The sequence below is a fragment of the Bos javanicus genome, chromosome 23 (genome assembly GCF_032452875.1).
Source record: "Bos javanicus breed banteng chromosome 23, ARS-OSU_banteng_1.0, whole genome shotgun sequence".
NCBI lineage: Eukaryota > Metazoa > Chordata > Mammalia > Artiodactyla > Bovidae > Bos > Bos javanicus.
Genome location: NC_083890.1, coordinates 39,686,456 through 39,697,925, shown reverse-complemented (window position 1 = coordinate 39,697,925; position 11,470 = coordinate 39,686,456). Strand labels below are relative to the sequence as shown.

At 42.0% G+C, this 11,470-nt stretch overlaps 1 protein-coding gene across 1 annotated transcript in view; it reads left to right on the top strand.

Annotated features, from left to right (window-relative positions):
* The first annotated feature begins 486 nt into the window (after positions 1-486).
* RNF144B (ring finger protein 144B) overlaps positions 487-11,470 on the top strand; it is a 158,973-nt gene continuing 147,989 nt past the window's right edge. The window contains exon 1 of the mRNA XM_061398753.1: positions 487-624. The gene's annotated coding sequence lies outside the window, so the exon portion shown is untranslated. The remainder of the gene's footprint in view (positions 625-11,470) is intronic.

The following is an 11,470-nucleotide window of genomic DNA, read 5'->3' as shown; positions in this document are numbered from 1 at the left end:
GTCCTGGCAACCTAAGTGTAACTAGTGGGGACGTCTACATTTTTAAAACAATGAAATGGAAAGAGCTATTGTGGAAAAATTTGACTGGCAGGAGATTCTCAGAGCACAATCAACATCAACTGTCGAGAGATGCCGTGATTAGAACAAATGACGACGGAGGCACGGGATGAATGGAAGTGATTCCTGCTTTGAACCTCAGAGGGTAGCTCAAAGATTTTAAAAGGTTTTTTTTTTTTTTTTTTTCCTGAAATCGCCCAGCCTCAGAATTTCAAGGATCGCGTTCGCTGCCTGCTTCCTAAAGAGAGCTCGTTTCTCGGGGAGGTTTGTGCGTGCACGCGCGGGGGAGGCAAGGCTCGGGAGAGGGGCCCCAGCTCTCCGGAATAAACAGCAGGGGGAGAAGGGGAGCGCGCCGAGGCGGGCGGGAGGGGTTGGGGAGGCAGCTTCGGGGGCAAGGGCCGGGGGAGGGGCCTCGAGCCGCGCGCAGGGGCTGGTAGCCTGGACATCGGAGCGCCTCCGGTACCTGGAGCTACTGCCTGGGGAAGCTGACAGCGGACCTCCGCGGGCCTGCGCCCGCGCCCTGCCCCTCCTAGTCTCCGCGCCCGGGGCTCCGACCTCACGCGCACGGTAAGGAGGGGCGCGGGGTGCTGCCCTCGCCCCGGGCCAGGTGCCTCCTCGGCCTCCCCAGGCTGTCACCCGCTACTGCCTCCCTCGCCCCCTCCCCGGCCCCGTAGGCGCTGGGCTGAGCCTCGGGCGGTCGGCCCGCTGGGACTCGGACGCTCGCGGACCCCCGCCTCCTCTCCGCCCTCACCCCTCTCTTTTCCGCCCTTTCTCCCCAGGCAGCTCAGAAACACCGCGCCCCCGGCCCCGGGAGAGAGGGGCGGCGGGGGAGGGGGGTGTCGTCCACCCTGCCCAGGTGTGCGTCGCAAGCAGCGGCGCACCGATTTTCCCCGTAGTCTAGTCATTGCCAGGCTGAGATCACAACTCTTCTCCTTCTAACACATACCCTCCCCCACTTTTGTTACTGTCCTAACTTTGGGAGGATATAACCCCTGGTCAAGGTAGCTGTCTTATCTTTTGTATCTGCACCAGACAGGGATAGAGATGCCTTGGTTTTATTTTTGTTTTTCCTGAAAATGAAACACTGTGATAAGTTTACAGGGTGTTCTTGGTGATTGCGGCGCTAGAACTTCATCATAGTTTAAAGTAATAGCTCCTACTTGGATGCTGAGAGCCTGATTAAGAAATGGCAAGGTGTGTGCGTGTGCGAGCAGTCTTCCGTGTATTGAAAAAAAAGAACTCCAGGTGATTGCGATGCGCGGTCTCTCGTAATTACCTGAAAATATCTATCAGGTCCTTATGAGAAGGAGAGTGGGCACCCAGCTGTTGGTAGACATCAGCTGAAAATCGTAGAGTGAACAGGGAGTTTAAACGGAGTGAAAGCTGGTTCCCTTCAAACTGATGAGTTTGGTGCGTGTCATTGGTTTTAAGACGGCAATTTTGGGAAGAGAGCGTAAACAGTTCTTCTGAAATCCAGATATAGGTTGGAGAGAAATACTGCACTTCTAAGAGCCCTTGTTAAAGAGTTAGCTTTTACACATCAACTTTTAAAATGTAAGAACTGCTTCACAAGTACTCTGGCTGTTAAAGAGGACTGAGGCCTATTCTCCTGGCAATCAGAAACGCTTCCTTCATTGTGCTTGCCCTGGCTGACTTTCAGTCACCACTGGCATTTTTCCTTGTTGGTTGTTTTAAGGCTAAAGACCCAAATGAACTGTTATCTCTAGGAACTAAAAGAGGAATTATCATATAAATTGCTTTAGGTCTTGTTTACATTCCTCAGTATTTGAACCAAGCTCTTCTACCCTGACTTGGTTAAGAGTGTAAATTGTATTTGAGTTTGCATAAGTACTGTTTCTCCATCTCAAACTGTGTCATTGATGTTCACCTGCTGCTTTTCATGTATATGTATACCTGAACCATTCCAAGTACCTAACAAGTACCTCTGAGTGTAACTGCTAGGGAAAATAAAGATTTGCATTTGTCTTTTGGAAATTTGAGGTGAAGGACTAATTTTTTTCAAACACCACGAAGTAGGTATAATGGTAAATCATACAACATTTTATGAAATAAGATGCTTGTTATGAAACAGGAATAGTATCTGATACTTGCTTTCAAGGATATTAAGGACAAGTAGGCGACTGTCTGTAAAGCATTTTGAACTTTCAGAGTCACTGTCTAGGTATTGAGCCAATGGGATTGCTTTCCTGGCAAACTTTTTCTCCTTTCTAAAATTAACTTTCCCCTAGGAAAAATAGTGCAGATACACACAATTTAGCCAACCGAGTCCAGAAAATACTGTGTTTGAGTTTTAACAGTGACCTTAATTCCTTCCTGCATATCTCGTGTTTGCAGCTTATGACACAAAATATGCAGAAATATTCATTACCCACTGACATTCTCAAAGCATTGGCTTCATGAGGGGAGTTGTGGACAGAGTACAACATTGTGTTATAAAATCTGTTGGCTTGGGGAAAGCTATTATTATTTTCCTAAGGTTTTTGTGTATTTGTGTGTACACTGGGTCTGGGACTTACATAATTATGTATATATATATGTAACACATGTTTTTAATAGGAATGAAAACCCACAATATTTTTCTTTGTGGCAGAGCACTGTAAGCATTAGGTTTTGATTACTTTTTCATGCCAGTTTTAATATGACAGAACTAAAAACTTCAAGGAAATAATTCCAGAAAGAGCTATTTGGAACTGAAGGCTTTTTAGTGAAAGATGTTTGAAGCCCTTAGTCTATGCGCTTAGCATCCGCTGAGCAATTCTTTGTGAGCAAGTAAGGGTGGTAGATCCAATTCTGGCAACCTCAGACACTGGATGATTAGACCCTGTCACTCTTCTCCAGGCCTTTAATTTAGTCTGTAACTTGATGCTTCACTGACCCCACACTCTCCCTGCCACGCTAGCTCATAGAGGAATTGTTGGCACTCTGGGTTGAATTTTTTCCCCTCCCATCAATTACAACGTTTGCATTGGTTGCAGAATGCAGTTACATTTTTAGCTCAGTATTCTAAGAAATACCTTTAGCCACAGAGAGAGTAGGCTTAGGGCAGCCTCGCTCACAAATTGCCTTATTTAATCATGCTATGTTAATTTAATTTCTATGATTCACCTACATAGAAATAATTGAGTCATACAGCATTAAAATTGGAAGACACTTTCGAAGCCATCTAGATTCTAATAATGTCTTCCTACAAATGAATATTGATGCCGTTGTAGCCATAATCCAAACTTGGAGGATAGACTTTACGTTTCATATTCTTTTCATAGGCATTCAATTTTATATTCTTTCCAGTTCTTGTAGTACTGAGGACTTTGCTCATTGAAATGAATTTCTTTACAAGTTCAATGATACAGGAATAGCAGTAAAGTAAGTTGCAAATCTCTGATTTTCAACGAAACTCAAAATGTGACCTTAAGGGCAATGTAGGTTGTTTACAAAGCCAGTGAATTGTTGTAAACTAGCATCCTGTGTTTTGCATTGCTTTGGATGTGGTCTATTTCAACTGACTGACAGAAGAAAAGGAGTAGCCTAAGCAAGATGAGGGTAAAGAAAGAAAAGTAAAGTGGTGAGGTATGTGAAGAACGTGAATTACTAAGTCAGCAAATCATTCAGAAATGATTGGCCTTCAGACCCCTCCTCGAGATTTTATTCTGAAATAGTAGAGACAATCACTGGAGTTTCCAGTCCTCAAAATCCTACTTAAATAAGACTTGGTTTTTGGAAGTTCTACTTCTTGATGTTTCTGCCTTTCAGGATCTTCTGTCTTAAAAGATCTATCTTCCCAAGTTCCTATGGTTGAAGATTTCCAAAAGAATTTATCCCGATACATAGGCACTGAAAGGATTGGATCCAGTCTTAAGAAATTCTAGATTGTATAGATTCTAGGGGAGTACTCTTGCTAGTGTTACAACTCTCTACCATTTATTTATTGAGGTATTTTATATACATTAAAAAGTATCTTTATAGCCCTAATGGATAGACGTTATCATCCGTTTTATATAGATCTGTGACTCAGAAGTTAAGCCTCTTGGGCATACTCACATACCCCTTCCAACACCCCACACTGCTTCTCTATGAGTACAAGCTGTTGATTGAATCTGTGGATGATAGCATGCTAATTTGGGGATATCTGGCAAATTTCCTAATTCTGCAAAGACCTTATAAAGGCTTCTCTTGTCCTTATATTTCAGGGTAAGTGTGTTCAATGTGTGGAACTCAACATTCTTAGATAGATTTAATGACTAAAGACAATTACTACATTGAAAATATGTGTTCCAAAGTAGCATTAATCCTTAACAATCAGGATGCTTTTAAAAATATACTTTATAATTTCATGACATTTGGTGATTTACATCTATAGTGTGACTATTTGCTACATTCTCCATTGCTCCCTATAAGTGATTCTCTGTTACATTGAATCATTCATTTCCTTCAAGGTTTTTATAAATTCTGTCTCCTTGTGTTGTCCTGCCAGAGCAATTATAAATTAAAATGTGTATTCCTTTATTAAACTGTCTTTTAAGTCTCCTTTATACTATAGTTGTTGTTGTTCAGTCGCCAAGTCATGTCCATCTCTGTGACCCCATGAACATGCCAGGCTTTCCTGTCCTTCTCTGTCTCCCAGAGTTTGCTCAAACTCACGTCCATTAAGTTGGTGATGCCTTATTTAGCAGTAAGTTTTAACGTTCAGTTCAGTTCAGTCGCTCAGTCGTGTCCGACTCTTTGCGACCCTATGAACTGCAGCATGCCAGGCCTCCCTGTCTATCACCAACTCCCGGAGTCCATCCAAACCCATGTCCATTGTGTCAGTGATGCCATCCAACCATCTCATCCTCCGTCGTCCCCTTCTCCTGCCCTCAATCTTTCCCAGCATCAGGGTCTTTTCAAATCAGTCAGCTCTCCCCATCAGGTGGCCAAAGTATTGGAGTTTCAGCTTCAACATCAGTCCCTCCAGTGAACACCCAGGACTGATTTCCTTTAGGATGAATTGGTTGGATTACCTTGCAGTCCAAGGGACTCTCAAGTTTTAACGTTGGTCTCACAAGTTTGTTTTAGTCAACTTCTTTTGACTTTGTTGTTTATTCTGTCTGATCAACAGTAAACCGTACGTAAAGAGGGGACGAGTTATCTCAAAGTTTGATCTTTAAGGGTAAAAGCTGCTAGTCCAGGAGAGACTCTTTGTACCTGTGGAATTCATCCTTCTCTTCAGTGTCCCCAGAGGCAGACATTATTCTCTGCATTTAGCTGGTTCTTAAAAACATCTTTGTACACAGAGCTTTGTAAACAGAGGCTCCACTGCTACGCCTGGTACGTATTCAGTTCAGTTCAGTTGCTCTGTCGTGTCCAACTCTTTGTAACCCCATGGACTACAGCATGCCAGGCTTCCCTGTCCTTCACCAACTCATTGAGCTTGCTCTGACTCATGTCCATCAGTCAGTGATGCCATCCAACCATCTTGTCCTGTCATCCCCTTCTTTTCCTGCTTTCAATCTTTCCCAACATCAGGGTCTTTTCCAATGAATCAGTTCTTCACATCAGGTGGCCAAAGTATTAGAGTTTCAGCTTCAGCATCAGTCTTTCCAATGAATATTCAGGACTGATTTCCTTTAAGGGGCTTTGATTGACTGGTTTGATCTCATTGCTGTCAAAGGGACTCTTAAGAGTCTCCTCCAACACCACAGTTCAAAAGCATCAATTCTTTGGCGCTCAGCTTTCTCTATGGTCCCACTCTCACATCCATATGTGACTACTGGAAAAACCATAGTTTTGACTAGACGGATCTTTGTCGGTATGGTAATGTCTCTACTTTTTAATCTCCTGTCTAGCTTTGTCATAGTTTTTCTTCCAGGGAGCAAGCGTCTTTTAATTTCATGGCCATAGTCACCATCTGCAGTGATTTTGGAGCCCAAGAAAATAAAGTCGCTCACTGTTTCCATTGTTACCCCATCTATTGGCCTTGAAGTGATGGGACCGGATGCCATGATCTTAGTTTTTTGAATGTTGAGTTTTAAGCCAGCTTTTCCTAGTATATACAGCGACTGTCTTGTTCATACAGCTCAGGTTCTAGGTCTGCAAACTGGGACTGTTGCTGCCAGAAACTCATGTAGCCCTGGTTCTCATTTCTGCCCCCTCTTGGAAAGTGCAGAAGTACCTCAGGAAATTTTGCTTTAAATCTTTCAGCGAGGTCCTGTAACTTCATGCTTCTTTCCCATAGTATTTAGTGAGTCCAGACTTTTTCCCTTTTTAAAATAGTACTCTCCATTAGCATACTTGAGCAACTTATCACTATTGAAATGTTTCTTGGGAAACTATGTGAGCAGAAAAAGGTAAGAGTATTTGGAATAGCGTATGTGAATTTGTATATAAATATATTTCAGTTTATAAGTAGGCTTATAAAAGAGGTAATCCTTAGTTTCCTTAGTGTTGTCCAAGACCAAGATGTAAAATTAGTCAACAGTCTGATGTGTTCCTGAAACCTGTCTATTTTCAGTTGTATACCTTATTTTATCCTTTGGAATCAGAGGACCATGGCCTTTGGATTCGGAAGGTTGTGGCTTATTAGTATTCCTTAATACGAATCATGCAGCTTTTGCAAATTAGTTTTCTTAGCCTCATCTCCCTCATCTGGAAAAGGTGATAGTCACACCCAAGAGTCGTACGGATCACACAAGGTGATTATAGGGGAGTTGTCAGAACACATGTCATGGTAGAAGGTGTGGGTAAGGTAAACCAAGAGAGTGGAGCAAAGAGAACCTTCAGCAGCGAAACTCAGAGAACATAGGAAGCCAGTCAACAAGAGGGGCCTGAGGAAAGGTGGACAGAACAGAGGACAAAGATCAGGAGAGCGTGAAATCAGAGAATCAAAGGGAACGGTGAAATTCAAGATGGACTCTCATTAGCATCACGAAGACAAAGAAGGTACCATTGGGTTTGGCAGTTGGGTCAGCGTGACCTCAGCCATGGGCAGCTTCCGTTGAGAGATACAGACAAAAGGAAGTGGAATGATGAATGAGCATCAGGAAGACAGGAAAGTACAAACAGCCAATATAAAAATGTTTCTCCCTTAGGTGGAAGGAGAGAGAGAGAGGTCAGTCGTCAAGCAGATACTCAAGATTTGGGTACTGGGTTTAGACTTGAGGGAGTAGCAAAAATCCTACCCCAGAATTTTAGGGACTGAATGTTTGCCAATTTTAAATCTTTTTCTAGTAAGGACATTAAAAACACTACCATCTCATCTTATTTCAGAAAAGAAAATATCAACATTAGGGAGTTAAGTAAATTTAGCTTTATGAACAAGTCAGCTTCTTAAATAGTAGTTTTCCTTCTCTTGTTCAAGATTTGTCAGTACTTTCAAGTTTCCATCTCTTCTTTAGAGATCTGGCCTCACTAATTGCTTTTTCTCTCAAATATTTTCAATCTCTTCTTCTCGACTGATTCTTTTTCGTTAACATATACACATATTCCACTCTCTTATCTTAAAAAAAAAAGGTCCCTATTAACTCTTACGAAAATTAAACAGTGTCAGGAAAGAAGGGATGCTTTATATGTGGCAGTAATAAAACTTGATTACTAATTGGACTTGGCAGATGAGAGAAAGGGAAGAATCCAAGATAGCTCCCCAATGACTATGCCACTTGGTATCATGGACGAGGAGCCAGGCTGGGAGAATAGAAGATCCTGGGTTCAGTCCGGCTACATAGATTGCGAACTCTGACTGTATCTTTGACTCTTTCTCCAGTGTGCTTCTAACTAGGTCCCCACCTCACCTGTCTCAGTCATTGTTATTTCATCCTTCATGGTTGGTGCTTAAACCTCGGTTTCTAGAATTATTTAACTCTTGAAAGTTCAAACCCTGCTTGTAGGTGTTGGTGAGCCAACAGCATACATGTTTTCTACTTGCGGAAAAAAAAATAGAAACGGAGCACTTGAGAGAAATATGAGTACACGTGGAACCTGTTGATAGTTCTCAGTTTTAGCTGTGTGTGGCTCAAGACAAGAGAGGCCTCATTCCAAAGTTAGATGTAAGACCACAGTGCCCATGTGGGAAAGGAAGTACAGGAGAACCAGTTCAAATTGTTCATGATTAGCTTGTTGGTCACTTCCAGGTGATAAAACATGGTTCGAGAAGCCAAGGAAATAATTATTAGAAGGTTTTTAGAGAGTTGGTGGTGTAGTTGAGTCCCCCATCCTGGCCACCAACAGAACGGTGTGAGGTACCTACCCCTCAGCTCACATGTAGTGAAAGGGTTTTCTACAGATCATTTGGAGTGTTTAATGTGTATCCCTTCAGAAGGAGAAGTGTAGAGATTCAGGCCTGAGAAATCTGAAGGATGAGGGACTGGCTAGCTAGCTCCTCTGATGATGGAGTGAAAGAGATGTCACTTCATCACTCCTTAGTTTGATCAGGCACAGAGCGCATGGGTTGTTACCTAAAGAACAGAGGTAGGTCATCACTCTAGAGCGTGAGCTAGCTGGAGTCCTCAGGTCATGTGGAAGAGGGCCCTTGGACCCCAGCTGGGTAAACTGAGGAGGGGGTTGTAAGTAACCATCTGCAAAAACGGATCCGTAGGTGAGAGATCCCCGGTGATGAGGAGATTCAAGGTTTTCAGTTGCTCTAACTTCCATTATTTTCATCAGCATCCCACTCGTGGCTCAACAGAAAAAGTAAGCTTTTTAAGTGTCCATCAGGAGATGAATGGATAAAGAAATTGTGAAATATATAATGGAATATTCCCCAGCCATAAAAAAGAATGAACTAATGCCATTTGCACCAACATAGATGGACCTAGAGATGACTATTACCGAGTGAAGTAAGTCAGGCAGAGAGAAAGCCAAATATCATGTGTTATCACTTATACATGGAATATAAAAAATAGTATAAATGAACTTATTTACAAAACAGAAACAGACTCTAGACATAGAAAAACTTATGGTTATCGAAGGAAAAGTGAGGTGGGAGAAAAATGAGCAGTATAAGGATGAACAGATACATACTACTAAATAAAGAGATAACAAGGATTTACTGTATAACATAGGGAACTATATTCAATATCATGTAATAGCCTACAATGGAAAACAATTGAAAAAATATATATATATATTTGAATCACTTTGCTATACACCTGGACCTAAAGCAATATTGAAAATCAGCTGTACTTCAATTGAAAAAAAAGTAAGCTTTAAACACCCACTACGCTCACAGATCACCAGCATCAGATCTAATGATCTAATTAGTCTGTATTAGTCAAGGAAGAATTTTCTGTCTCATTTTCCCCCTACCTCATCCCACTTTTGTATCAGAAAGTGGGGCAACCTCAATTAGCAATCTGGCCAGAGAGAGAAAGAGTCTTTGTCTTCCTTTCCCAGTACACCTGGGAAGTGTTCAGTGGGTCATACCTAGTTGCAGGAGGGAGCCTTGTCACTTCACGTGAAGTTGGAAGAGTTTGAAGTGCTGTATTCCATTAGAAACATTACAGAACTGTGATTTTCTTGGATCTAGAGTGAATTGAAAAGACTTCATTATTTGAGTGATTAGAAGTCATGACAACTGGCTTCAAATTTCATTCAAGGACAAAAGAAAAACCCCACATAATAAAATTAAAGAGGCAGTGGAGGAAACAGTCATTTTCTGATTCTATCCCACGAGTCTTGCTGGTTCATTTTAGGAGTCACACATAGAAAACTATTTATAGTTTTTCAATGATACATAATTGGCAAAACGATAGGAGGGAAAGCAGATACGGTTATCATAGGAATCAAATTTATCCAGGGAAATGTCACAATAACTGTTTTCATTTCTTAAAATGATGCTACGAGAATTTGAATTAATCAATTAAGGTACACATTTGGTAATTTTAAGATGAGGTTTGCAATCTGTTCCACAGCTGGGGAAATGATCTGAGATAGGGCTTTTGTGTAATAAGCAACATGAGACATTTCCCACCTTCTGTTTCTAGAGAATCATAGAAGCAATAAACAGCTAAGATGAATTGTTCACCATTTGTATTCTGCCACTGATCAATTTTTTAAAAGTGTATGTGTTCCTGTAAAACGATAAAGAGGATATTCACAAGCCAATAAACTCTAAAATAAACAAGAATGCTAATGGATGCCTCTTTTCAGCTTTTGGGAATTTTAAACTGTTAGCTTCCATATAAATCTTTGCAGCATTTGCAGTGTTATTCAAAGACTTTTACGGTCAAGGAGTGACAAGGGGACAATCTAAACAATATTTTTATTAATGCGTTCCTAGAGTTGAGAAGTGAAGGTGAAGTCACTCAGTCATGTCCGACTCTTTGCGAGTTGAAAAGACAACTTGAAAAATACATTTGAGTCACACAGAGTATTTACATTGACAGCAAGTGTGGTTTATACCCTAGAAATGGTATCCAGCGGTAGTATATTAGATGGACTAATATATTAGGAAGAGAGGTGATTACTTCGTATGGGGCGTGAGTCAGTCTTCAGTAGAGGAAGTCCTGTACACTTAAGATCCCGAGGACAATGCCGTGCTGTTCTAGTACAGTTCCCTTAGCGCAGTGGTTAAGAGCAAAAGTGCTAAAAGGGATGTGACCTGGGGCGTATCGTGAAATATTGCTTTTTCCCTGTAGAAGGCAAAGTTCCAAGATGTCTCCGAAGATTCTCCTCCCTGGTGTTCAGTTCTGTTCAGTCGCTCAGTCGTGTCCAACTCTTTGCGACCCCGTGAATCGCAGCACGCCAGGCCTCCCTGGCCATCACCAATTCCCGGAGTTCAATCAGACTCACGTCCATCGAGTCAGTGATGCCATGCAGCCGTCTCATCCTCTGGCGTCCCCTTCTCCTCTTGCCCCCAATCCCTCCCAGCATAAGGGTCTTTTCCAATGAGTCAACTCTTCGCATGAGGTGGCCAAAGTACTGGAGTTTCAGCTTTAGCATCATTCCTTCCAAAGAAATCCCAGGGCTGATCTCCTTCAGAATGGACTGGCTGGAACTCCTTGCAGTCCAAGGAACTCTCAAGAGTCTTCTCCAACACCACAGTTTAAAAGCATCAATTCTTCGGCGCTCAGCCTTCTTCACAGTCCAACTCTCACATCCATACATGACCACAGGAAAAACCATAGCCTTGACTAGATGGACCTTTGTTGGCAAAGTAATGTCTCTGCTTTTGAATATGCTCTCTAGGTTGGTCATAACTTTTCTTCCAAGGAGTAAGCGTCTTTTAATTTAATGGCTGCAGTCACCATCTGCAGTGATTTTGGAGCCCCCAAAAATAAAGTCTGACACTGTTTCCACTGTTTCCCCATCTATTTCCCATGAACTGATGGGACCAGGTGCCATAATCTTCATTTTCTGAATGTTGAGCTTTAAGCCAACTTTTTCACTCTCCACTTTCACCTTCATCAAGAGGCTTTTTAGT